General features: G+C 44.0%; 1 long non-coding RNA gene across 1 annotated transcript; it reads right to left on the minus strand.

The window, feature by feature from the left end:
• Positions 1 to 995: 995 nt before the first annotated feature.
• LOC139186416 (uncharacterized) lies at positions 996 to 26945 on the minus strand. The gene is made up of 3 exons (XR_011569962.1): positions 26842 to 26945; positions 5934 to 6000; positions 996 to 1331 (listed from the first exon to the last, which is right to left on the minus strand). It is a non-coding gene; the product is annotated as an uncharacterized lncRNA (long non-coding RNA).

Raw genomic sequence — 26945 nt, forward strand, 5'->3', positions numbered from 1 at the left:
GTCCCAAATTCAACCCTCACACTGTTTTAGAAAGATCTGGGAGATGCATCAGAAACCAGAGTCTTGGGTAAGAGATTTGAATGCTTTTGGCTGCAAGAAAGGGAATGTTGGCACAGTGGTAAAGAACCTGCCTGCCAGCACAAGAGACTGTGGGTTTGATCCCTGGGTCAATAACATGCCCTGGGAAAGGAAATGCAACCCACTCTAGTACTCTTGCCTGGGCAAGAATAGACAGAGGAGCCTGGTGGGCTACAGTTCATGGGTCAAAAAGAGTCAGACACAACTGAGCGACTGAGCATACACGTGCACACAAGGGAAATTCACCTTTTAGGATCTTGTAGGAGGGTTTCGTTTCCTCATCGAAAATGAAGCTCTGGTAAAAGGTGATACTGGGCCCCGGGTCCACATCCCTGCGGTTCTCTAAACTTTCCGCTTGGTGTCAGACAGACCTGACTCATCTGAGCATGATGTTCTTCCTCAATCACTTCCAAAGCAAGGAGGAGGCAGGCAGGGTACTTCTTTTCCAACACCATCCCCTTGTCAGGGGTGAGAATTCACTGCTTCAGGAATCCCCAGGAGATTGCTGCTTAGCTCTCATTGGTCACACATTGGTCACATGACCACCCTTCTCTTCCTGAGGGACCCCTGCCAGACATGTGAATAAAACTGAGGTTCTGTGACTGAGGAGAAAAGGAGATTTTCGTGTTTGATGGTCACACGTGTACCCCAGTGCGTTTCTGGCATTTAGACAAGGGCTCTGGGCAAGAAGCATGGACTGGAAATCCACCATCCCTGAAGCAGGTCGTGGCTCTGTGGGTGGCTCCGCAGGGGCAGCACTAAGGAAGCCTTCTGCCTTTCACACCAGCCTGGTGTGGCGATAGCTGCAGAGCCTGCCAGTTAATTTGGCAAAGACTCTCCCCTTCAGTGAACTTTAAATAAAGAGCACAAAAGGGGACAAATGGGAATTATTTTACAATCTGACTCAAACCTTGCAGGTTCCTGAGTCACTGAATAGAGCGAGGACAAGGTCTCTTCAGCATATGCTGTCGGCCGGCCGGAAGCAGGAGGGAGCAGAGAGAAAGCTGTTTGTGCGCCTGGAACCTGTCACAAAAAATCCCAAACAAGCAGAATGAACGCTGCGATTCTCAGTGGGCACCGCGGCCCGAGGTTCCGCACGGTCTGTTTGCTTGCAGCTTTAGTCAGCGTTACTTTCCTCCGTGTTTAATAGTATTCACCATATTGACAGTAATTTGCAGGTTTTTAATTCTGCATATGTTCCCACAGAAATAAGCCTCCTTTTTTGCTTCCCTGAGACCTTGTTCAGGAAACACCTGAGGAAGCAAAAATAATAAATAAATAAAAATGTTAAAGTTGTGCATGAATCAGAAAATGTCTTTGGAAATTTCTCCAGGCTTTTACATATCACGTACTTCCCCCACTGAAATGGCAGTTGCAACATCAGGAGATTTATTGCTATGAATTGGAATCATAATCATGGGATGTTTTTCACTGAGAATTATTTTACACTATCAGATCATGAACTCCTTATTGCCAAATTCAGACTTAAATTGCAGAAAGTAGGGAAAACCACTAGACCATTCAGGTATGACCTAAATCAAATCCCTTATGATTATACAGTGGAAGTGAGAAATAGATTTAAGGGCCTAGATCTGATAGATAGAGTGTCTGATGAACTATGGACTGAGGTTTGTGACATTGTACAGGAGATAGGGATCAAGACCATCCCCATGGAAAAGAAATGCAAAAACGTAAAATGCCTGTCTGAGGAGGCCTTACAAATAGCTGTGAAAAGAAGAGAAGCGAAAAGCAAAGGAGAAAAGGAAAGATATAAGCATCTGAATGCAGAATTCCAAAGAATAGCAAGAAGAGATAAGAAAGCCTTCCTCAGCAATCAATGCAAAGAAATAGAGGAAAACAACAGAATGGGAAAGACTAGAGATCTCTTCAAGAAAATTAGAGATACCAAGGGAATATTTCATGCAAAGATGGGCTCGATAAAGGACAGAAATGGTATGGACCTAACAGACGCAGAAGATATTAAGAAGAGGTGGCAAGAATACACAGAAGAACTGTACCAAAAAATCTTCACGACCCAGATAATCACGATGGTGTGATCACTCACCTAGAGCCAGACATCCTGGAAGCTGAAGTCAAGTGGGCCTTAGAAAGCATCACTACGAACAAAGCTAGTGGAGGTGATGGAATTCCAGTTGAGCAATTCCAAATCCTGAAAGATGATGCTGTGAAAATGCTGCACTCAATATGCCAGCAAATTTGGAAAACTCAGCAGTGGCCACAGGACTGGAAAAGATCAGTTTTCATTCCAATCCCAAAGAAAGGCAATGCCAAAGAATGCTCAAACTACCGCACAATTGCACTCATCTCACACGCTAGTAAAGCAATGCTCAAAATTCTCCAAGCCAGGCTTCAGCAGTACGTCAACCGTCAACTTCGAGATGTTCAAGCTGGTTTTAGAAAAGGCAGAGGAACCAGAGACCAAATTGCCAACATCCGCTGGATCATCGCAAAAGCAAGAGAGTTCCAGAAAAACATCTATTTCTGCTTTATTGACTATGCCAAAGCCTCTGACTGTGTGGATCACAATAAACTATGGAAAATTCTGAAAGAGATGGGAATACCAGACCACGTGACCTGCCTCTTGAGAAACCTATATGCAGGTCAGGAAGCAACAGTTAGAACTGGACATGGAACAACAGACTGGTTCCAAATAGGAAGAGGAGTACGTCAAGGCTGTATATTGTCACCCTGCTTATTTAAGTTATATGCAGAGTACATCATGAGAAATGCTGGGCTGGAAGAAACACAAGCTGGAATCAAGATTGCTGGGAGAAATATCAATAACCTCAGATATGCTGATGACACCACCCTTATGGCAGAAAGTGAAGAGGAACTAAAAAGCCCCTTGATGAAGGTGAAAGAGGAGAGTGAAAAAGTTGGCTTAAAACTCAACATTCAGAAAAAGAAGATCATGGCATCTGGTCCCATCACTTCATGGGAAATAGATGGGGAAACAGTGGAAACAGTGGCAGACTTTATTTTTCTGGGCTCCAAAATCACTGCAGATGGTGACTGCAGCCATGAAATTAAAAGACACTTACTCCTTGAAAGAAAAGTTATGACCAACCTAGATAGCATATTGAAAAGCAGAGACATTACTTTGCCAACAAAGGTCTGTCTAGTCGAGGCTATGGTTTTTCCAGTAGTCATGTATGGATGTGAGAGTTGGACTGTGAAGAAAGCTGAGTACCAAAGAATTGATGCTTTTGAACTGTGGTGTTGAGAGTCCCTTGGACTGCAAGGAGATCCAACCAGTCCATCCTAAAGGAGATCAGCCCTGGGTGTTCTTTGGAAGGAATGATGCTAAAGCTGAAACTCCAGTACTTTGGCCACCTCATGGGAAGAGTTGACTCATTGGAAAAGACTGATGCTGGGAGGGATTGGGGGCAGGAGGAGAAGGGGACGACAGAGGATGAGATGGCTGGATGGCATCACTGACTCGATGGATGTGAGTCTCAGTGAACTCTGGGAGTTGGTGATGGACAGGGTGGCCTGGTGTGCTGCGATTCATGGGGTCGCAAAGAGTCGGACACGACTGAGCAACTGAACTGAACTGAACTGAACTGATTAAGTCTCTGATATATTTTTTGAAGTTTAAAAAATAACTTTTTGGGTTTTTTCCCCTAGAAAAGTAGCACATTTATTTATCATTCAAAGAGCTTATTATTGTAATTTATTAGGGGTCTTAAGTGTACTGGAACTGTGACTCTATTTTTATATGGACAGCTGTGTGTGTGTGTGTGTGTGTGTGTGTGTATAGGAAATCTCCAAATGACATCAAGGAGGAATACTGTAGACAACTGGTTCAAATATTGGCCCAAATAATAATATAGTTCCAACCAGATAATTATCACTGTAGATTTGGGGAGCCTGGTAGTTTTGAAGTCAGACTTTGGGGTTTCAATTCCCACCCTGTCATCTGACCTTGGGAAAGTTACTTCAATTCTCTGAGCCTCAGTTCCTTCATCTGTTGGTTGAGTTAATAATAGCAAATAGTAATATTAATAGCAATAATAGTAATGATGAAAATGATGGCGCTGAATCTAGCTAAGAGTTATTGGGTGAGAGGCACTGTTCTAAGTGCCTCTCAAGTATTGTTGCTGTTTGGTTGCTAAGTCATGTCCAACTCTTCTGCAACCCCATGGCCTATAGCTTGCCAGGTCCCCTGTCCATGGGATTGTCCAGGCAGGAATACTGGAGTGGGTTGTTTATTCAATCGTTAATTAATTAATTATTAATATTAATAAGTATAGAGGCTTGTGAGGATAAGATGCTATGTGTCTAACACACTACTTCATACGCTGTAAATATTTTAAAACATACACAGACCAGCTAGGCATCCAGACCCAGACAAAGAGCCCAGGCCACGCGGGCTCGTTAATTTTAAAGGCAGCGCAAGGTGTCCTGGACAAACGATTTTCAAAGTACATCCTGCCCTGCCAGAATGCACAATCAGCACCTCGGAGCATGGGACCTCTGGCCTGGATTCTTCTGAACTAGAGCCTGAAAGAGTTCCACATGTTTGCATATTTCCCCTGGTGGCCCAGTGATGAAGAATACGCCTGCCGTGGGAGACGTGGGAGGTGTAGGCCTGATCCCTGCATCAGAAGATCCCCTGGAGAAGGAAATGGCAACCCACTCCAGCATTCTTGCCTAGAAAATCCCATGGACAGAGAAGCCTGGCGGGCTACAACCCATGGGGTTGCAAAAAGTCAGACACCTTAGTGATTAACAACAACCTTGTCTTTCTGGCTGTAACCGCAGAGGTTTAAATATTTGCCCAACAGACTTTCAAGAACGCTGGGGAGGACCGTCACACGCCCTGCTACTGCCGCCCCAGATCGGCTCCTCCTCAGCTGGTGTTTTCCTTTTCCGGGTCTGGCGCACAGCAGTGCTGAGCAACATCCAGGGATACCCAGCATGCCCGGCAGGGAAGGCTCCGACTAGCTTTCTGAGGCGCCTGCTTCCAGCAGAGTTTCTGAGCCCTCCCCTGTCGACTTTTTAATAATAGACGCAGAAACCTGGCTACCCCCTTTCATTCATTCATTTAAGCAGTCCTCTGGGGAGCACCCGGGGATATCTCTCAGAGAGTCATTCAGATCACACACATTCTGAGATGTCTAAAAGCTTCAGCGTTTCCTTGTGGGTCTGATAAAAAAGCTCCTCCTCTCACCTTATCTCACGAGACCCAGCCTGGTCCCGACTTGCCTGGCTCTGTCTCACTTTGCATCACCGTCCCTGCCTCTCTGCTTCAGTCCTCCCGTCTTATTGCCTTTCATCGAAGGAGCCAGACTGAGGCAGCTGCAAGGCCTTCACTCTGCCTGCGTGCTCTTCTCTGCCTTTGCCTGGCTTGCTGTTGTTTAGTTGCTAAGTTGTGTCTGACTCTCTGTGACCCCGTGGACTGTAGCCCACCAGGCTCCACTGTCCGTGGGATTCTCCAGGGAAGAATACTGGAGTGGGTTGCCATTTTCTTCTCCAGAGGACCTTCCCAGTCCAGGGATTGAACCCATGTCTCCTGCATTGACAGGTGGATTCTTTACCTCTGCGCCACCAGAGAAGCCTTTTCTGTGACTGGTTCAATTTACATATTTCCATCACACTGAGGCTTTTCATATCAACTCGACTTAAAGTAATTCCCTTCTCCAGTGCCTGGAACAGGGCCAAACACATAATAGATGCTAGTACCTTAATTAACTTAAATGACATGAAGGATGCTTCTATAATGTGCAAATTGCTTTCTTTTAAAGAAAATATTTAGGTGTATAATTAAACTCAAGGAGGACTCATGAGATTTTAGGTGATCTCTTGGAAGGCAGAGTAATAGAATGGCTAACCTTTAGAATGGTGTGTTCCAGTTTAAATAGGTCCAGGAGCCGGGCAGGTAAGCAGTGTGAAGTCAACCTAATATTAAAGGAAAAAGAAAGGGTGAGAGGTGTGGCTTGAGTGTTATGCCTGACCTCAGATAATTCAATTCAGTTTAAAAAGTTAAGACAAATAAGAACTGTAGCCTTAGCCGTGGGTTCCGCCGGCTGGCGTCTAACATTTGACGTGCTGCCGACTCTGAGAAGTGCCTTCCTTCCCACTCTGCGTGTGTTCTTTCATTTACCATCACTCTACCCTGTAAAGGAGGAGCTATGATTGACATCCTTTATGCAGTCAGCCTTCCGTGTCTGCGGGTTCTTCATCTGCAGATTCAACCAACTGGAGTGAAAATATTCAGAGGAAGAAAAAAAATCCAGAAAACTCCAAAAGCAAAGGTTGAATTTGCCAAACCCCCAAATCATTTGCATAATATTTACATTGTATTAGGTATTATTGGGAATCTAGAGATGATTTAAAGTGTACTGGAGTATTTTATTTATTTTATCCCTATGTATCTTATATCAGGAAAGTACAAATTTTAGAGTGGAATATTATTAAAATACTAATGCTGGACAAATAGACTAAAATATCATTTAAAGGTTGTCCATAATCTGAGACAGTGCTAAATTTTTGGACAGACAACTGAAAAGATGCCGGCACAGAATGCTTTGCAAATTTTTTCATGTATTACCAGCAGGTCCCTTTGAAAAAAAAATAATGCTTAATTCTTAAAAAGCAAAAGATTATCCATATAAAATAAAAGTTATTTGTGAAGCATAAGAAAGCAAAATGAAATAATAAAGTACACCGGAAGATACATGTAGCTTATATGCACCATTATATAAACGGGACTTGAACATTCCTGGAGTTTGGGGTCCACCGGGTCTGGAACCAATCCCCTGAAGTCACCGATGGACTTCTGGAAATTCGATACTTGAAGTTTATAGAGCAGGGCAGACTTTTTCTGTAAAAGGCTTGATAGTAAATATTTTAGGCTCAGGGATCTACACGGTCTCTGCTGCAGCTACTCAGCTCACAAGCAGCCACAGCCACTGTATCAACGCACGCGTGTGGCGCCCTTCCAACCCAACGTGCTTTATAGACGCAGCGGGCTGGACCTAGCTGTCCCTGGTCTGCCAGCCTCTCTTCCAGAGGGTAGGTAATTGGCTGGTATTTACAGAACTAAATGGCAGCTAGGTTTCGACCCCACTTGTCCTGGTTTTCAGATGCTGGTTTACTGCCTGTGCTTCCTACTGGTCTATCCAATAGGTCAGGGCCACCACAGCTTTTAGTAACTAGAACACACGTTTATTGACTTACTTACCAGGCACTGCCTAAGGGTCTGTGTGCGTATTCAATGATTTAATTCTTATGGTGTTGATGTAAGAAAGTGTTAGTCACTCAGTTGTGTTCAAATCTTTGAGACTCTGTGGACTGCAGCACGCCAGGCTCCTCTGTCCTCCACTATCTCCCAGCAGACAGGAGTTTGCTCAAACTCATGTCCATTGAGTTGGTGATGCTATCTAAACAGCTCATCCTCCGTCGTCCCCTTCTCCTCCCACCTTCAATCTTTCCCAGAGTCAGGGTCTTTTCCAGGAAGTCGGCTCTTTGCATCAGGTGGCCAAAGTATTGGAGCTTCAGCTTCAGCATCAGTCCTTCCAGTGAATATTCAGGGTTGATTTCTTTTAGGGTCAAAGTACCAGCAGCATTTTTCTCCCTTGATTTTGCAGGCTAAGAACTTTTTGCGCTTACAACAATGCTATAAAGAGATACTTTTATTTCTCCCAATGTGATGTTTGTGGAAATGGAGGCAGATTTTGTGTCTCTTCCAGGATCTTGGAGGTGGGGGTGGCTTAGTTGCTAAATTATGTCTGATTCTTTGTGACTCCTGGACTGTAACCTGCCAGGCTCCTCTGTCCATGGGATTCTCCAGGTAAAAACACTGGAGTGGGTTGCCATTTTCCTCTTCAGGGGATCTTTCTGACCCAGGGATTGAACCCAGTTCTCTTGCATTGCAGGAAGAATCTTTATCGACTGAGCCACCAGGGAAGCCCAGGATCTTAATGCTGGTAAATAAATGGTAGAGCCAAGATTTTAAAACTGAAAGTTTGGATCCTGCTCTGTGCTTTTAACAAAGACTTTCTTCTGCTGCTCGAGTTATATATTTGCTTTTGGTGAGACTAACAAGCTGATCACTTACAATCATGTAGATTAATTCCTCGTTTGAATCTATGTCCTTTTATCCATTTTAGTTCTCGCCTGTGTTACCTCTTTGTAGGTAACAAAAAGGCTACTTAAAAAAGAGCATTCATAAGGCCAATTTCCTTGATGTGAAATGCTGTGCCATTTAAGGTAATTGTTCCTAATATTTTAGCTTCTAACCCAAAAGTCAGGTTGCTTTAAATGAAAGGTTAATAACCAGGAATCTCAACTGCACAGTACATCAGGGCAGATAAATGACGACACAAACGGTAATGCAAAATTATAGCCTAGTTTAAGCCCACTGGGTTTGTTCTTGATTCTTAGACCAACCTTGCCAAAGGTTAAATGGAAAATTAAGGAAAAGACAAGTTTCAGTTCACTTCAGTTCAGTCGCTCAGTCGTGTCCGACTCTTTGCGACCCCATGAATCGCAGCACGCCAGGCCTCCCTGTCCATCACCAACTCCCGGAGTTCACTCAGACTCACGTCCATCGAGTCAGTGATGCTATCCAGCCCTCTCATCCTCTGTCGTCCCCTTCTCCTCCTGCCCCCAATCCCTCCCAGGATCAGAGTCTTTTCCAATGAGTCAACTCTTCGCATCAGGTGGCCAAAGTACTGGAGCTTCAGCTTCAGCATCATTCCTTCCAAAGAAATCCCAGGGCTGATCTCCTTCAGAATGGACTGGTTGGATCTCCTTGCAGTCCAAGGGACTCTCAAGAGTCTTCTCCAACACCACAGTTCAAAAGCATCAATTCTTCGGTGCTCAGCCTTCTTCACAGTCCAACTCTTACATCCATACATGACCACAGGAAAAACCATAGCCTTGAGTAGACGGACCTTTGTTGGCAAAGTAATGTCTCTGCTTTTGAATATGCTATCTAGGTTTGTCATAACTTTCCTTCCAAGGAGTAAGCGTCTTTTAATTCCATGGCTGCAATCACCATCTGCAGTGATTTTGGAGCCCCCAAAAATAAAGTCTGACACTGTTTCCACTGTTTTCCCATCTATTTGCCATGAAGTGATGGGACCAGATGCCATGATCTTGGTTTTCTGAATGCTGAGCTTTAAGCCAACTTTTTCACTCTCCTCTTTCACTTTCCTCAAGAGGCTTTTTAGTTCCTCTTCACTTTCTGCCATAAGGGTGGTGTCATCAGCATATCTGAGGTTATTGATATTTCTCCCAGCAATCTTGATTCCAGCTTGTGCTTCTTCCAGTCCAGTGTTTCTCATGATGTACTCTGCATGTTTATCTCTTGGCAAATTCATGTTTCACCTTCTACAGCTTGCAGGACTCGATAGTCGTGGCCAGCATTTGCAGCAGAACTGGAATTATCACTGGAGAGTTGTAGTTGTTTGTTGTTTGACTCTAGGCTGATTCAGGGGGTAAAAGACATGGACTGGGTCCTATTTTATTCAATAAATTCGATGTAAAATCCGGGGGAAGGGTTGAGTCTATTCGTGTGTATTTGTTTTTTGGGGGCTACTGTGACAAAGTACCACAAATTGGGTGACTGAAAGTAACAGAAATGTACTGAGATAGTTTTGGAGACCAGATGTCTGAAATCAAGTTACGTAAGAGTCAGAGTGAACCTCTCCTTGTCTCTCTTAGCTCCTGGCGTTTGCCTGCAATCTTTACTGTTGTTTGGCTTGTAGATGCGTCGCTGTGCCTCTGCCTCTGTCACCCTGTATCTCTCCCTTCTTCCCCAGTAGCATTGTGGCCTATTTTGGACCTTCGGGGGCTCATCTTTCAGTGTCCTATCTTTCTGCATTCTCATACTGCTCATATAGTACTCTTGCCTGGAAAATCCCATGGACGGAGGAGCCTGGTGGGCTGCAGTCCATGGGGTCGCGAAGAGTTGGACACGACTGAGCGACTTCATTTTCACTTTTCACTTGCAGGCATTGGAGAAGGAAATGGCAGCCCACTCCAGTGTTCTTGCCTGGAGAATCCCAGGGACGGGGGGGCCTGGTGGGCTGCCGTCCATGGGGCCGTACAGAGTTGGACACGACTGAAGCGACTCAGCAGCAGGAGGAGCAGCATGGGGTTCTCGAGGCAAGAATACTGCGGTGGTTTGCCATTCCCTTCTCCAGTGGACCACGTTTGGTCAGAACGCTCCACCATGACCCGTCCGTCTTGGGTGGCCCCACACGGCCTGGCTCATAGCTTCATTGAGTCACGCAGGGCTGTGATCCACGTGGTTGTTCTGATTAGTTTCCTGTGATTGTGGTTTTCATTTTGGAGGCTGTGGGATCGCAGTTCTTGCTTCTTCTATCTGTCCTCTGAGGATGAGGATAAGAGGCTTGTGCACGTTTCCAATGGGAGGGACCGGCTCTGGGGAAAGCTGGGTCTTGCTCTGGTGGGCAGGCCACACTCAGGCCGTGGTCATGCAGCTTCTCTGCCTCTGTTGCCCTTAGCTTTACCCCGTGTGTCTCTGTCTCTGAGCCTCTTCTTCTCTTACAAAACCACCGGTCCTGTCGGATAATGAGCCCACCCTACTTTATTTGGACTCATTTTCACTAATTACATCTGCAGTGACTGATTTCTAAATAAGGTCACATTCTAAGGTACGAGGTGCTAGGACTTCAGCATATCTTTTGGGGGAAAACAAAATTCAACCAGTAACACCAGGTTTCCATGTTCTCATTTGTTTTTGCATGTTAAAATTATCTTCTCTATAGGAATGCTAAAGGGAGGCTAATGAAATCCAAGTCCTTTGAGGAAACAATACTCCATAATTATTAAACAGATCACTGTGAGACTTATCCAAGAGATGAGGACATATTCATGGGACAGTCTTTATGAAGTCTGGAATTGTTTTACATACCCAACCAAGTTCTCTTTTTACAGGAGCTGGGCTCCCCACAGTGTATTTTTAACCAGAATAATAAATAACTTCAAAGTAAGTGAGATAGACACAAAAGGATGACAATTCCTGACCTGGATGTGATTCTGCAGCAAGCTTTAGAAATTGCGTTCTTTATTTATAAACTGGATATTTATTAAGAGAAAACCAGTTTCTCCCCAGACATACAAAGAAGTGTTTCGTTTGTTCTGGAAGAAAAGGCAGTTTTCATGTACACAGACCTTCCGTATTTGGCTTTTTCACTGAACATGTAGAAAAGAATGTCATTTCAGACACAAATTTCATAGAGGATGCAGGAAGTCCTCTTGGGCTTCTCAAGAAGTGAAGTTCACATGAAATGGGAAAACAAGAGCTTCCATAATCTTCTCCGGGGGGCGTTGCTCACTCGTTTATTTGACAAATAGAGAGCCCACTTGATTAAGGCAAAGACAACAGGGGCGCAAAGATGCAAAAGATATGGTCCTTCCCCTCAGAGAACCCACGGGTGAGTGCAGAAAAATGTAAAGAAATAGCCAAAGTATGGTAAGTTCTGTTGAAGACGTATTTCCAAAATGCTGTGGATACAGCTGATACCATTGAAAGGAGCCAGGGAAAGCTTTCTTGAGGCAGAAACAGCAACAGCAGGGAATGGGATTGGGTGAAGGCTGAGGATGTAGGTGCCATGCTGTTTTTAATGTGTGGCTGGAGTGTAGAGTGTGAGGTGCGTGGATGGCGAGACGATGAGAGGTGAGGTCCGAGGGGCAGGCTGGGCCATGCTGCGAATATTCTCTTACGTGTTGACCCAAAGAATTTGAACTCTACCAAGGGAGGACTGGCTTCTTTCCTTTCCTCAATACTGTTTTTCTGAAATTAATCTCAGCCTGTTATATCAAACTTTAAGTATAAAATAGTATAAATATGAAAATCAAAGCACTTCTAATCTCGACATTCAGAGTAAAGCTTTTTGTGTTTTATGTGTATCTCTTGGCCTAGAGAATTCTAGGACCATATAGTCCACGGGGTTGCAAAGAGTCGGACACGCCTGAGCGGCCTTCACTTTTCACTTTCACTTTGTATTTTAAAAATAATCAAGTAGGGACTCCCCTGGCGGCCCAGCGGCTAAGACGCTGTGCTTCCAATGCCGGGTGCCCAGTTTCCATCCCTGACCAGGGAACCCACACGCTGCAACAAAAATCCTGTTTACTGCAACTCAGACCATGTCCAGCCAAACAAATAAATAAAAATAAATATTTTAAAAATATGTAAATCAACATAATGTGTTTATTTTAATTTTAGTTTATTATAATGCGAAGGTAGATAGGATTTTTGTCTCTCTCATTTTCTCTTGTCACTTAACTTTATATTGTGGACTTTGTCCTGAAAGAATTTTTCTAGATAGTCTTATGATATATCTACATTTTACAAAGTTTAACTGTTGTAGCAAGCAGAGATTTCTACACTTGAGGATAACATCAAGGTGATATCAGTCAAAACCTTGAACTCCCACTATTCCTAGCTGCAGAATTCAGCTAGGAATAGTGATTCAGTCTTGATGTATTTCAACTTGTCATGTGATTCACAGAAATAAAGTCAATGGTTCATCTTTTATGGAATTGTATACATTTATAAAAAATTATAAAGGGGAAGTGATACATGAAGCACAATCTTGAAGAAGAAAATATGGGTGTAGAAAAATAGCAGGTTTGAAGCAGTGCATTTATTTTCTGAAGATAAACATTCCTGTTTATTTAAACATATAGTCTGAGTATGCTAACTATGTGGTACTTCAAGCCTAAGACTTCCATAAATTGCATCACTATAAGACACATAAGCGTATTGACAGCATTACAACAATCTCAAATAATCTGTCTGGAGGACAACTCTTGGATCAAAATAACATCATAGTACACGTGATTTTTTAAATTTATCCTTGAAATTTAAGACAATAATACCATTAGAAGGGATCAAAATAGTCTGAATGGGCATGAAATAAAATAACTGCACAGGAATGTGGGCTTGTACAGTGTCCCCTGGGTCTTGTCTAACTCTAAAATAGCTTAATACTTTTAATGTGAAAAATCAGAAGTCTGTTGCATTTCAATGATATTCAATAACATCCACAAATTTCACTGAACCAGAGAATTCACAAATAGTTAAGGTAATCAGAATGATTTTTTAAATTTTTTGGCGTAACTTGGAGGCTGTCAACTCTGTTTTTTAATTCACCATGTCAAAACAAACTAAGACCATTCATCTATGATGACACATATTTTCAAGGATAAAGGAGAATAACTTAAGCATCTAGAGGGAAAAACCATATAATCTATAAAGAGACAAAAATCAGGCTGGCTGCAACTTTCTCTTCTGGGAGAGAGGGAATTTGACAGCCCTGACCATTATTGAAAGATAATTTTCAGGAAGAGGTAAAATCATGACTTATATACAGATATCAAAATGAATATGCACATTAAAGGCTTTATTGTACTCGTAGGAGGGGCCTAGGCTGCTATTATAACTGGTTCAAAGAGAAAATCAGAATAGCACCGAGTAAAGGAAGGCTCAGATGAATTGCAAGCAGAGACAAAACCGGGGTGGGGGGGGGGGGGCGGAGTGGGCGGGGGAGTGAAGGTAGTTTGAACCTCTTCTCAATAACACATACTCTGCCTGTCTCTCTGTCATCACAACTACAGCTCGTAACAGCTCAGAGTCAAGGAGTGGAGTTAGGTTCTGATAACAGCGGGTGTGCTGTAGGGCCTGAGCTGGGTTCCACGGAAGCCAGCTCTTCTGTGGTGTAGTGTCATCGTGGTAATCTACCTCTCTTTGCTGAGTGATCTTCTGTTTCCCATTATGCCAGTCATCTACAATATAAACTCAGAATTAAATGAAATGATTTTTTTCCCCTACAGATTTAGGAGTTAAAAAAAAAAAAAGATTTAAAAAAGCAGAAATCTAGGCCAATCACTACCACTGTTAGAGGGCAATGGACAAATGCACTCCCACTGCAGTCTGAGTCCCATGAACCCAGGAACTTCAGCTCTGTGGTTCACTAGTAGTGATACATCCTGGTGGTTTTTAAAAGATATTTGTAAAAAAAAAAATAAAAAAATAAAAGATATTTGTTTATTTATTTGGCTGTGCCAGGTCTCAGCTGTGGCTAGCAGGATCTTCCGTTGCAGCCTGTGGGATCTAGTTCCCCGACCAGGGATCAAACCTGGGCCCCCAGCACTGGGAGGGTGGAGTCTGCCACTGGCCACGAGGGACGTTTCCCAGATCCTGGTTTTTGAGGTCTGAAGCTTTTACAATGATTTTAGCCCTCTTAAAAAGATGTATATAAAATTATGAGAAAAGCATTAGATATAGGGCAAATACTTAGAATGAGCAAAGAAATCATGAAATAATTAATAAACCAATAAAAATGATGAGTCACAATTGATTTTAAAGCTGATTTTAAAAAACCCACACATGTCACAAAGTCCAGAAAAATAATACTGTTAAAAAAAAAATTAACGGATTCAACCCTCTGTAGTACACTTTTCCCTACTTTTGTGTGTGTGTGTGGGCGTATCTTTTGATATCACTGACATCATTCTTTTGTTCCTGTGACAAGGATTTTGCAATATTATTTTCCATCGAGAGAGCTGGAAGAAGTTCCGGTTTTCTTCTGCTGTTGTGGCTGCTTCTCTTTTGTGAGCAGTCTCGTGTGCTCTTCCGTCTGGATTCACAAGACGCCATCAGGACAAGATGCGTCGAAGGAGCTCAGATGTGATCTAATACGCTGCCACTCAGCTTGTCCATTGTGAGTTTAAGAATTCTGAAGTTCTCATGAGTGAGTGAAAGGCGCTCAGTCGTGTCTGACTCTTTGCAACCCCATGGACTGTAGCCCACCAGACTCCTCTGTCCATGAAATTCTCCAGGCCAGAATACTGGAGTGGGTAGCCAGTGCCCTTCTCCAGCGGATCTTCCCAACCCAGGTCTCCTGCATTGCAGGCGGATTCTTCACCAGCTGAGTCACCAGGGAAGCCCAATTCGCATCAAAAGAGGAATGAGAATGCATGGTGTATTTACTGTTGGGCTAGTTGGTTTTAGTCGCTAAGTTTTGTCCAACACTTGAGACCCCATGGACTGTAGCCCGCCAGACTCCTCTGTCCATGAGATTTCCCAGGCAAGAGTACTGGGGTGGTTGCCATTTCTCTTTTCAGGGTTTCTTCCAGACCCAGGGATCGAATCCGCCTCTCTTCTATTGGCAGGCGGATTCTGTACCACTGCGCCACCTATAGGAAGCCCAAAGGAAGCAGCCGTCTAATGGAACCCTGGGTAGACATTTTGCTCTTAAAAAATTACAAGAACCCAAAATTATGTGTGTCCGTTTGAACGTATTGCTAGTAAGCCTTCCTCATTTCTCACTGTATCCCCAGTGTTTTGCCCATTACATAGACAATAAGAAGCATTTAATAAATCTATGTTTAATGATTAAACGCTTGATGAGCAACGTGAAAGGAAGGATATATTTATCCAAGGATTCTTTGGTGCCCTCAAGGGATGTATGTACATATAGAAAATACTACCCAGAAGTAGTTTTATTTATTTATTTAAAATGGTTCATTTCTTGTAGAACCCTGTATTGATTTATTTGTTTTTGGCTGCTTGGGCTTCTTGTCACAGTGGCGTGTCTTGCTGCGGAGCATGGCTCTAGGGTGGGCTTTAGTTACGGTGCACAGGCTTAACTGCCCTGCAGCACGTGGGGTCTTCCCAGACCAGGGATAGAACCCATGTCCCCTCATTGACAGGTGGATTCTTAACCACTGGACCACCAGGGAAGTCCAGAAATATTTTATTTTTAAAAAATAAGTATTCAACTTATTAAAGTTGTGAAAGGAAAACTAACTCTAGCTTAGTCTTGAAGCATATCACACTATAATCTATTATTTTAATTTTAAATCCTGCAGATATTATTAGCAACTACTTCTAATGGATCTTTGACAAATATTGGGCCTTCCCAAGCTTGAACATCTCAAATATTTTAAACAGCTTTTAGAAAATTAATCTATTTGCTCTCTCTAAGTACCCTGAAGAGACTGAATTAATGAAAACAACCCTCTAGAATAATTATCAAGCCTTTTTCATTTACTAATGTTTACACTTACAAAAATTTGAAGTTTTTTTTTCTTGAATTGTTTCAAATGCATATTTATAAAGTGTGGATCCGTCTAGTCAAGGCTATGGTTTTTCCTGTGGTCATGTATGGATGTGAGAATTGGACTGTGAAGAAAGCTGAGCACCAAAGAATTGATGCTTTTGAACTGTGGTGTTGGAGAAGACTCTTGAGAGTCCCTTGGACTGCAAGGAGATCCAACAAGTCCATTCTGAAGGAGATCGGTCCTGGGATTTCTTTGGAAGGAATGATGCCAAAGCTGAAACTCCAGTACTTTGGCCACCTCATGGGAAGAGTTGACTCATTGGAAAAGACTCTGATGCTGGGAGGGATTGGGGGCATGAGGAGAAGGGGACGACAGAGGATGAGATGGCTGGATGGCATCACTGACTCGATGGACGTGAGTCTGGGTGGACTCCGGGAGTTGGTGATGGACAGGGAGGCCTTGCGTGCTGCAATTCATGGGGTCGCAAAGAGTCGGACATGACTGAGCGACTGAACTGAACCGAACTGAACTGAAAGTGTGTACAGATTCAGTATTTACAGAAAAGAATGTTAATGCTATGAGTTTGTTACTCTCAAAATTCTTATACTTAATTTTAAAGTTTATTATGTTCATATTTGAGTAATATAATTAAACTTTCGATTAACTGGCTTTATTCATGAATAGCAGAGAAGGCAATGGCACCCCACTCCAGTACTCTTGCCTGGAAAGTCCCATGGATGGAGGAGCCTGGTGGGCTGCAGTTCATGGGGTCGCTAAGAGTCGGACACGACTGAGCAACTTCACTTTCACTTTTCACTTTCATGCATTGGAGAAGGCAATGGCAACCCACTCCAGTATTCTTGCCTGGAGAATCCCAGGGATGGGGGAGCCTGGTGGGCTGCCGTCTATGGGGTCGCACAGAGTCGGACATGACTGAAGTGACTTAGCAGTAGAATTCATGAACAGAGGTTACATTCAAAAAGCTACCTGGGTTTTTAGTGACTGTTCTGCTGGAACTCATTGAGATCTATTTTATAGTCTACTTGTCGTGTCTCCATAATTCCAGGATGTGATCAAATTGCCTGATTTCCCAAGTTCAGGTTATACATATTTGCTAATTCATACAGGGAAGCCCGGTGTGTTGCAGTCCATGGGGTCACAGAGTCTGACACTAATGAGCGACTGAACAGCAGGTGTCTGTTTCCTGGGCTTCCCAGGCGCTGCCAGTGGTAAGAACCCACCTGCCAATGTAGGAGACACAAGAGATGTGAGCTTGTTCCTGGGCCCGGAAGATGCCCTGGAGAAGGCCATGGCAACCCACTCCAGTATTTTTGCCTGGAAAATTTCATGGACAGAGGAGACTGACAGGCTAAAGTCCATGGGGCTGCAAAAAGGAAAGCTATGATAAGCCTAGACAGCATATTAAAAAGCAGAGATATCACTTTGCCAATAAAGGTCTGTGTGGCCAAAGCTATGATTTTTCAGTAGTTATGTATAGTTGTGAGAGTTGGACCATAAAAGAAGGCTGAGTACTGAAGAGCTGATGCTTTTAAACTGTGGTGCTGGAGAAGACTCTTGAGAGTCCCTTGGACTGCAAGGAGATCCAACCAGTCAGTCCTAAAGGAAATCAGTCCTGAATATTCATTGGAAGGAGTGATGCTGAAGCTGAAGCTCCAATACTTTGGCCTCTTTGCAAAGAGCTCACTCTTTGGGAAAGGCCCTGATGCTAGGAAAGATTGAAGGCAGGAGAAGTGGATGACAGATGGTTGGATGGCATCACCAACTCAATGGACATGAATCTGAGCAAGCTTTAGGAGATAGTGATGGACAGGGAAGTGCTGCAGTCCACGGAGTCACAAAGAGTCAGATACGACAGAGATACTTAACAACAACCACCAACCCAGCATAAAGACTTGCCCGTTCAATTAGCTCATTTTTAAAATAAATATTTTATTTGTTTTATTTAAAATAAATATTCTCAAATTCGTATAATTGAGGAGGTGTTAAGAATGATATCCAGTAGAATTCTGTATTCCTCACGTGGCCTTTGTCTGATTTGCATTTAAACTCATGAGGTCATTCTGATGGCAGGAAAATGTAGGTCCTCTTGCGGAAAATAAAATCAAAGACACCCTCCCTCTGCCCAAAATAATGAATCACAGAATTCCAGAGAAGGAAAATGACAGTTTTTTTAAACTGTCAGTGATCAAGAGAGATGCAATTTAATAATAGAGTTTAAATGTGATAGTAACATTAAATTTCAAAAATAATTTTTAAAAGGTGCAAAAAATGAATAATAGATCTATGGATTGAAAATCTCACATTATGTAGATGCTCTGTAATAGAATGGGTAGAATGGAGCTGATATAAAACAAAATGTACTCAAATTTCCATCATGGGTGTTTATGTATTTATATAGTCTAATACAAATATCAAAAATAATTATTGAGAGAGCAATATAATGTAAAATCATCACATTTGTCATTATATTTCCATATCATATCTTATTATTGAAAAAAAAAACAGGAAAGGGGGTCAGGTCTCAGGAAAATAAAAATTGCTGGCATCTTTGTCTTCTAGAGGAAGTTAGACTTCAAAAATTTTTTGACATAGAAATGAAAAATACATGCATAAAATTATAAAACTAACTGCTGAGGGAATAAAAATAAGATAGTGTTGACAGCTGACTCCCCAGAGAGACCATCAAAATCACCTACAGATCAGACAAAGGCGAACTCATGGTTCACTTCAGTGCTGAACAGAGGGAGAGTCTCAGTAGCATTTCTAGAAGGAAAGGGCCAACGTGGGAGAGACCTTGAGGGTTTTTTGATCTGATTTAAGGTATATCTTTCAGTGCAGGGACCTGAATAGGATTTTGCAAAGTGTGCGGTATAATAGTTGAAGATTGATGGATGCAGAGAAGTGAAGATTTTGAAGCGAAGCTCTAATAAATATACAATAATTTGGTGAATCCACTTGGGTTGTTTAATAGGAAGAAACGACTTCTGTTCCTTGTACTGAAGAGAACAAGGTGAATAGTCTAGTGTTCAGATACATGGATTTTCAGCAAGCTCCTGAAAGAAACAATAAAGGTTTGCAACTTCATTTTTCCGGGCAAGAATTTTCTGGCTTAATGCTGCTAAGTCGCTTCAGTCGTGTCCGACTCTGTGCGACCCCATAGACGGCAGCCCACCAGGCTCTCCCGTCCCTGGGATTCTCCAGGCAAGAACAATGGAGTGGGTTGCCATTTCCTTCTGGCTTAATAGAGTCATGTTAAAGCAGACAGTAAGTTGTGTTGATGTAGATGGTATCAGGTATCAACAATATTTTTTTAAACATCAGCCTTATTAAAAATTACAAAGCTTTGTCTATAGCTTGTATAGACAGGAGGAGGAAAGATGAATAATAAAATGAGCATAAAATCAGACAACAGAAATTAAGAAGATCAAACACAACAATAAATGTTGAAAATGAAAGTGGATTAAGCTATCTGAAGCAAAGACACATTTAGCTGTGCACTAACCGAAGCCTTGTGCTGCGCTCGGTCGTGTCCGAGTCTCGTGACCCCGTGGACTGGAACCTGCCAGGCTCCTCTGTCCATGGGATTCTCCAGGCAAGAACACTGCAGTGGGTTGCCATTTCCTTCTCCATATGGTCATGTATCTTTATGCATAAAATCAAAGAGCATCTAAGAACATAAATCAAAAACTGTTGAGGCAAGAGAATGTAGGAGGAAGAAGAATTCAGGATGAATGAGTGTATGGGTCTGGGTTTAGGGCTCGAAGAGATGCTGGTTCTTGAGGCCGTGAGCCGAGGGTGCGGGGGTGCTGTCCAGTACCCAGCCTCTGACCCAGGTGGGGAAGTTAGACCTCCGACAGGCGAGATGATGCTGATGGAGAACGGGGCTACTACAGCGGTTTCCACGCAGAAGAGAGTGAACTGGATTTCGATCTTCCACGGCACCCCTCTCTCCCAATAAAATGATCATTCGTGATGAATTCAAGACTTAACTGTGAAAAGCAAAACTTTAACACTTGTGGAAGAAAATAGCGACTGTGTTTGACGTTAGGATCCTGAAGGATTTCTTAAGACACAAAAATGAAAAAAAAATGACCCATAATCTGACTCCAATGAAAATTTAAACTTGTTTATTAAAAAAACCCCATAAAGAAAAAGAAAAGACAACCCCAGACCCCTTTTATAACACACTGACAAAAATCTGTTGTCTGGAATACATTAACAAAAAAATTCCTACAGTGAAAATTTGGGCAAAAGACACGAACAAACACTGCAGAGAATATAAAACATGGATAGAAAGTGAGCACGTGAGGACAGCGCTCAAGCCCATCCTAATCGGAAAAATGGGCGCTGAGATCTCATGCCGATATCCAGGAAAAGAGGAGCACTGGGGCCAGAGGACGTGCAAAGGCCCAGAGGCAGGATCCTGCTCGGCTGGTCAGGAGAGAGCAGGAAGGCCGTGAGCCAGACAGAGGGAGGCAGGAGAGGGGGACAGAGACAGGCAAGGGTCCAGACCATTGATTTCTGTGCCACACAATTCAGCCCTGGACTTAAGGGACGAGCAAGATAAGGTATAAGAGTAATAAAGAGAAATGTAAACAGAGGGGACACCATCGATAGGAGGGGCAAACCAATCTTGAGAGAGCGGGTCAAAGGGAGAGCGAGTAGATGTTTTAGATAATTCAATATTTAAATAATCCAGACCATGTTTATTAAGGTATCTGCTAGACCTTCTATTAGGAGCTAAGGATTCAAAGATAAGAAGAAACACTGCCACAAAAGAAGTCATGTGTCCTAATAAATAAGTATAAAAATAAACAGAAACAAGTAATGAGCTGTTAATGTGTGATGTTCACAATAAAACAATGTGTGTTTGTGGTAACTTCAAGCCCCCACCTTTTCCCCCTAATCTCTACACTGTAGAGCACTGTAGCCAGAGGACGTGCAAAGGCCCCAAGGCAGGATCCTGCCTGGCTTGACGGTTGATGCTGTTTGTTGCCAATTTACATCTGAGAAAACAGCTACAGGAGAGATTAAATAATTTGTTTCGAGTTTCCCGTGTTCCATGCTCTTGGCCTTTGGGGCTGGATAATTGTTTGTTGTGAGGCTGTCCTGTGCATCGCAGGCTGTTCTGAGCATCCTTGGTCTCTACGTACTAAAGGCAAGTGGCTCCCCACCCCCAACAGTTGTGAGAGCCACGATGTCTCTAGAAAACATCTCCTGGGTGACAAAATCAACCCCATGGGGAACCACTGGCTCAGAAGCAGAGTAAGGGTGAGGGTGGAAATTCAGACCAAATCTGTCAACGCCAAAGGCGACATTTGTTGCCTGTGTTTTGCAGAGTTCTTACTGTAGTGAACAGTGCCTTTCCGAATGGGTCTCACTGTCCATTCATGTTTAACATTCATGTAAAGCAACGCAGCTACTACAAATGGTTTGCCCTGGAGGAAGGTACACAGGAGACCACAATGCAAATGTTATTTTGATTTTCCATTGTTTGTTGAACATCTCAAGACACACGTAATATCAAATAACAGCCTGCATTTCATTCATTCATTCAATGCTGGGTGTTGCATGAGGCACTGAGGCCCGCAGTGGACAAGTCAGAAAGATCCTGACTTGGGCTCAGTCTAATGGGGGATGGAGGACAGACAGGGACATGTTAGTACATCGTGAAACAAGATAACTTCAATTTGTGCCATGAGTTTTGGGGAGGGGAGGGGAAGGTCCCAAGGGAAAGTGTCTTGGTTGGAAGAAGGGAGCTAATTTGGACTCAGATATCAAGGAAGGCTTCCCAGAGGAGGTGACACAAGCTGAGAAATCGGTGATTAGAAAGAGTCAGCCGTGTGAAAATCTGAAGGAAGAGTGTGGCAGAGAGCAGCAAGCAGGCGCTAAGATGCAGGCAGCGAGTCTGGCGTATTTTGGGAACCGGAAGAAGGTCTTGGTGGACGGTGGGGGTTGAGCCATGGCAAGAAGGACGTGAGGGCCTGGGGCCATGCCTGACCTTGTAAGCCAGCGGATTTTATTCTATATGCAAATGGAACATGGTTTTGTGGAAGCCACTTCAAAAGGAAGACCAACTGTTATCTTTCTCCAAGCTGAAATACCAGTGCAGGGTCCTACGTCTTCTTGCTCCCATCATTCATAGTTACATGTTTGCAATTATTTAAATGGACTGATGTGAGACTTTACTTTTGAAGCCAAGGGAAATCAAAGAAATATTTAAAATATATTAGTTTAGCTTTTATTCTCACTGCAGAACTTCTGCAAAACCAACTTTTTTTTTTTTTTGCTCTGGCTCCTTAGAAAGTCTACTGAGCATTTGATTTCATTAAAAAGAGCCCACAAGCATCTATATTCTTTAGGAATTCTGATGTTGAGCATCAATGGCTGTCAGTGATTTTTAGATTTTTTTTTAAGAAAGATATTACTGTAATGATCTTATTTCATATTTCAAGGATAACAATTTAATGTCTGTTGCTTGTGAAGGGATAAAATAGAAATAATTTAAGTGCCCAGCAGTGGAAAAGGAGAAATAAAATGTATTATTATTATATGATGGAATACGATTCAGTAGTTTAATGACTAGATCTAAGTGTATCAAACTGTACAAGTCTCCACAGAAGGAGAAGGAAAAAGTAGGCTGTAGTCAAACAGGTATATAAAAATACATTTCCCCCCAGATTTATTGAGATATAATTGACACCTAACATAGTGTAAGCTTAAGATACACAGATGCTAATTTGGTATATTTATGTATTGCAAAGTGATGACCACTGCGGCATGGGGGCCTGGGACAGCATGAGACGCTGCGGCCTGGGGGCCTGGGACAGCGTGAGACGCTTTGAGGGATGGCAGGCATGTCCATTATCCTGATTGTTCACTGTTGCTGTTCAGTTGCTAGGTCATGTCCAACTCTTTGTGACCCCATGGATCGCAGCACACCAGGCTTCCCTGTCCTTTGCTATCTCCCGGAGCTTGCTCAAACTCATGTCCACTGAGTCAATGATGCCATCCAACCATCTCATCCTCTGTTGTCCCCTTCTCCTCCCACTTTCAGTCTTTCCCAGCATCAGGGTCTTTTCCAGTGAGTCAGCTCTTCATATCAGGTGACCAAAGTATTGGAGCTTCAGCTTCAGCATCAGTCCTTTCAATGACTATTCAGGGTTGTGATAATTTCACAGGGTGTACACATTTGTCAGAACTTAAGAAATTTTATGCTTTATTATATATGTGCTTTATAGCTGAATGTCAACTATACCTCAGTGAAACTATGAAAATTTCTTATGCTTGGCCATTGGCATGGAAAGTTAAGTTGAGAGAAATTTCCCTCCCTTACTAGGGCATAAAGTGGGAGTGTCCCTGAAAATTAATGGCATCTTCAATTCCATCAACTGCAGCAGTAATGCCTTTGATCTGAGATTCTGGTGGCTGAGCTTTATGCTATTTTCAGCTAAAAACATGCTGAGTGACATGCTTTGGAAATACTGGAGGGGAACGAGGTTGAAAGACGGTGAATTTGGTTTCAGCCATGTGAAGACTGAGGCGGCAGGAGCTTCCCTGGTAGTCCAGTGGGGAAGGCTCCAAGCTCCCAAAGCAGGGGACCCGGGTTCTGTCCTTGGCTGGGGAACTGGATCCCACATGCTGCAACTGCGTTTGAACCACACGGGAATAAAGACTGAAGAGCCCGCGAGCTGCAACCAAGGCCTGGTGCAGCCAAATAAATAAAAACAAGTTTTAAAAAGTTCTCATAAAAAAAAGCACACCAAGATTGGGATGACAGGAAGACTGGTTGTCCCAGTAAGTTTCTAACTGGTCGCTCCGTCCTCTAGGGCTTCTCTGGTCCAGGCCCCACCCAGGCAGTCTTTCTGCCTTTGCCATAGACTGCCGCCTTAGCCTGGCTCCTGCCTGCCTTGGATAAAACATGCCTTTCCCTACGGTCCCTTCTCTTTGTGAAGTCGAGGGTCACATGGCTAAACTCTGGCCAATGAGATAAAAGTGGAATTGATGCGTGCAGCTAATTCTAGTCATCTGTCTAAGAAAGGAGTTCCTAGGACTGCAAATGGATCTGTCTATCATATCTTATTGTAAATGCATCTGGTTTTTGCTGCCTTATAATTCATCAACACGGAAACCCTGTTTTCAAAAGAAAAACATACCAGACTCAATTTAGCTACATCTTATGAGTGATGTCTTAAAACGTGGCTTCTCTGGATGTCAGCGCTGTTCAATGGCTCATCCCGGTTCTCAAGCAGGCTCCATCAGTGTCCCTGGACAAGCCATTTATTCTTTCTGCTTCAGATCCTTCAGCTGTGAAACGTGGCTAATACTGTAGGCCTTGGGAGTGCTGTGAGGATTAATTAACGCTGGCAGAGCGCTTTGAACAGGAGCTTGTCCTCTCTGCATGTTTTATCCAGGGACTTCGACAAACTGTACCAGTAAGGCTGGTCCCATTTATCTCTGTTTTCCAGATCAGGTTATAAGGCAGGAGACATTAAAACCTTGCCCAAAGTCACTCAGTGAACAGGGGGGTGGGGGCCTAGAGGAGACCTCTGGAATATTGGCTTCTAATCTTGCAACAACCACTGAAACACACTTTATTTTGGAAAGAGGGCTCTATAAATGCCAAATGCCTTTGTCACCTGGTTCCTTCTCATGGGTCTCTTTCTCACGTGCTGGCCTAGATTTTCCTGAGTTGACTTTGTGCTGACCTACAAAGAGGAGGCCTCTTCTCATCAGAAAAGAAACGCGAGTATCTTGGAGAAGCTTAAGGATCACCAGACTCCAAAATGTGCATCACAGATAAGTTGACTGGAGGTTTATGTTAGCTTTGGTGTCCTTGGTTAAAAACTTAACATGTGAGGTCCTCCCCTGCAGAGAGAGGGTCACTCTTTATCCTAATTGTATCTGGAATTTATTTTAAAAAACACGCACAGGAGAGAGTTCACAGCCTCAGTACTTCACTTTGGCCACAGATAAGCCCTGCTTATATTTTAGTATAGATATATTCTAGCACGCGTGTGGTGTGTGAGTGTGTGTATATACGTATGTGTGTGTGTATATACCTTTAAAACAGAACACAGACCGCACCAGCGCGTGAGCAGCCCTCTCCTCTCTGCCTGGCGCCCGCCGCCCTCTCCTCTCCCGCATCGTCTCCATGACCTCTCTGCTCTGAATGGGCCACCGCTCCCTTGTCTGGGGCACTGGCACCTGGCCTTCTTCCCCCGTCCTCTCCTCCCACCCGAGTAATATTGTCTTCTTCCCATTTCAGCCCTCCAGTCTCTCCATTCCTCACCTTCCAAAGGGATCAGGTCCTGTCTCTTTGCCTTTGTCGTTCAGTCTCTAAGTCATGTCTGACTCTTTGCGACCCCATGGACTGCAGCACGCCAGGCCTCCCTGTCCATCACTATCTCCCAGAGTTTGCTCAAACTCGTGTCCATGAAGTCGGTGATGCCCTCCAACCATCTCACCCTCTGCCGCCCGCTTCCACTTTGGCCTTCAATCTTCCCCAGCACCAGGGACTTTTCCATCAGCTCGTGGGGGATTTTAGTAACGCTTGCGCTCCCACTGGACCGTCACGTCCGTGAGGGCAGAGTCTGGTCTCTTCATGTCTGCTCCACCAACACCCCAGAGCCGAGGAAGCCTGGCTCATATGATACGTGTCGAATGAACAAATCAGAAAGGGTCCCGTCTACATCTGTTCGAATGCTTGATATGGATTTGTAACAGAATGATAAAACGGCACCTTTCCTGTTGACTCAGTTTTGGAGGAAGCCTGTAAAGTGCAGGGGAAGGCTGGGGTGGGGGGCCTGTTTAGAAAACATTCCGAAGCCAAGGTGCGAGGCTGTCTGCGCAGAAGTGACAAACAAGAGTGACCAAAAAATGATGATCCAGTGAGAGCACAAGACGGTAACAAAACACACCCATAGGTGTACGATTACGCGACAATTTCATGATGCTAGGACCAGGCGTGAGACCCCGACCGCCGTGGAAGATGGGAAAATCAGGCAGCTGAGCTGGGAGAAGTAGTCCGGAACACTTTGCTTGCACTAGTCGATAACGCTCCTCCAGCCTAAAGAGGACTTTGTGGATAAAGAAATTCAAGGAGGCAGCAGCCCTGCAGACAGCTGTCCTCTCCCCACAGGGCAGGCGGGGAGGCTTGTCCTTACGTCATAGCAAGGGAGCTGTTTTCAAGAGATTCGCTCAGCGGGCTGAGATGCGGGTCCCTGTGAGTGTGGCGGACACGCGGGCAGCCCGAGTCTGAAGGCGGAGGTCTGTGGCTGACCCATGGCCTTGAGCGCGGGACCGTGATGAGCGCCGAGGCTGCCCTGGGGTGAGCAGAGCACTCAGTAGTGCGTGAGCTTTCCCTCAGGCCGCCGTGCACACGTGGGGCACAGAGCCATCAGGAGGACACAGGGTATCCGCCGAAGCCTGGAGCCCTGGGGCCTGGGGCCTGGGGGTGTGGGGGGGAAAGAGTAGCCCGACTAAGAAAGGGATCGACCCTGAGCTCTCGGCACGTGCATCTCTAGTGAACTTGCAAACACTCAGAGACAGAACCAGCAGCCTTAAATGCCTGGAGCCCTGAAGGCATCTGGCCCCAGGCAAACCTTGGGGCAGGCAGAGCTTCTCTGTGTTGCAGCCTCTCCAACCCTGGAGGTCTCTGACGCCTGCAGTTATTACCTGGAGGAGGAGGCAGCTCAGAAAGTCAGTGAAGATCCCGCTCCCAACCCCAGCGCGCTCTCAGGCCTGACCGGACTGGCGGATACACCCTGCGCTGAGAGGTG

The sequence above is a fragment of the Bos indicus genome, chromosome 13 (genome assembly GCF_029378745.1).
Source record: "Bos indicus isolate NIAB-ARS_2022 breed Sahiwal x Tharparkar chromosome 13, NIAB-ARS_B.indTharparkar_mat_pri_1.0, whole genome shotgun sequence".
NCBI classification, from domain to species: Eukaryota; Metazoa; Chordata; class Mammalia; order Artiodactyla; family Bovidae; genus Bos; species Bos indicus.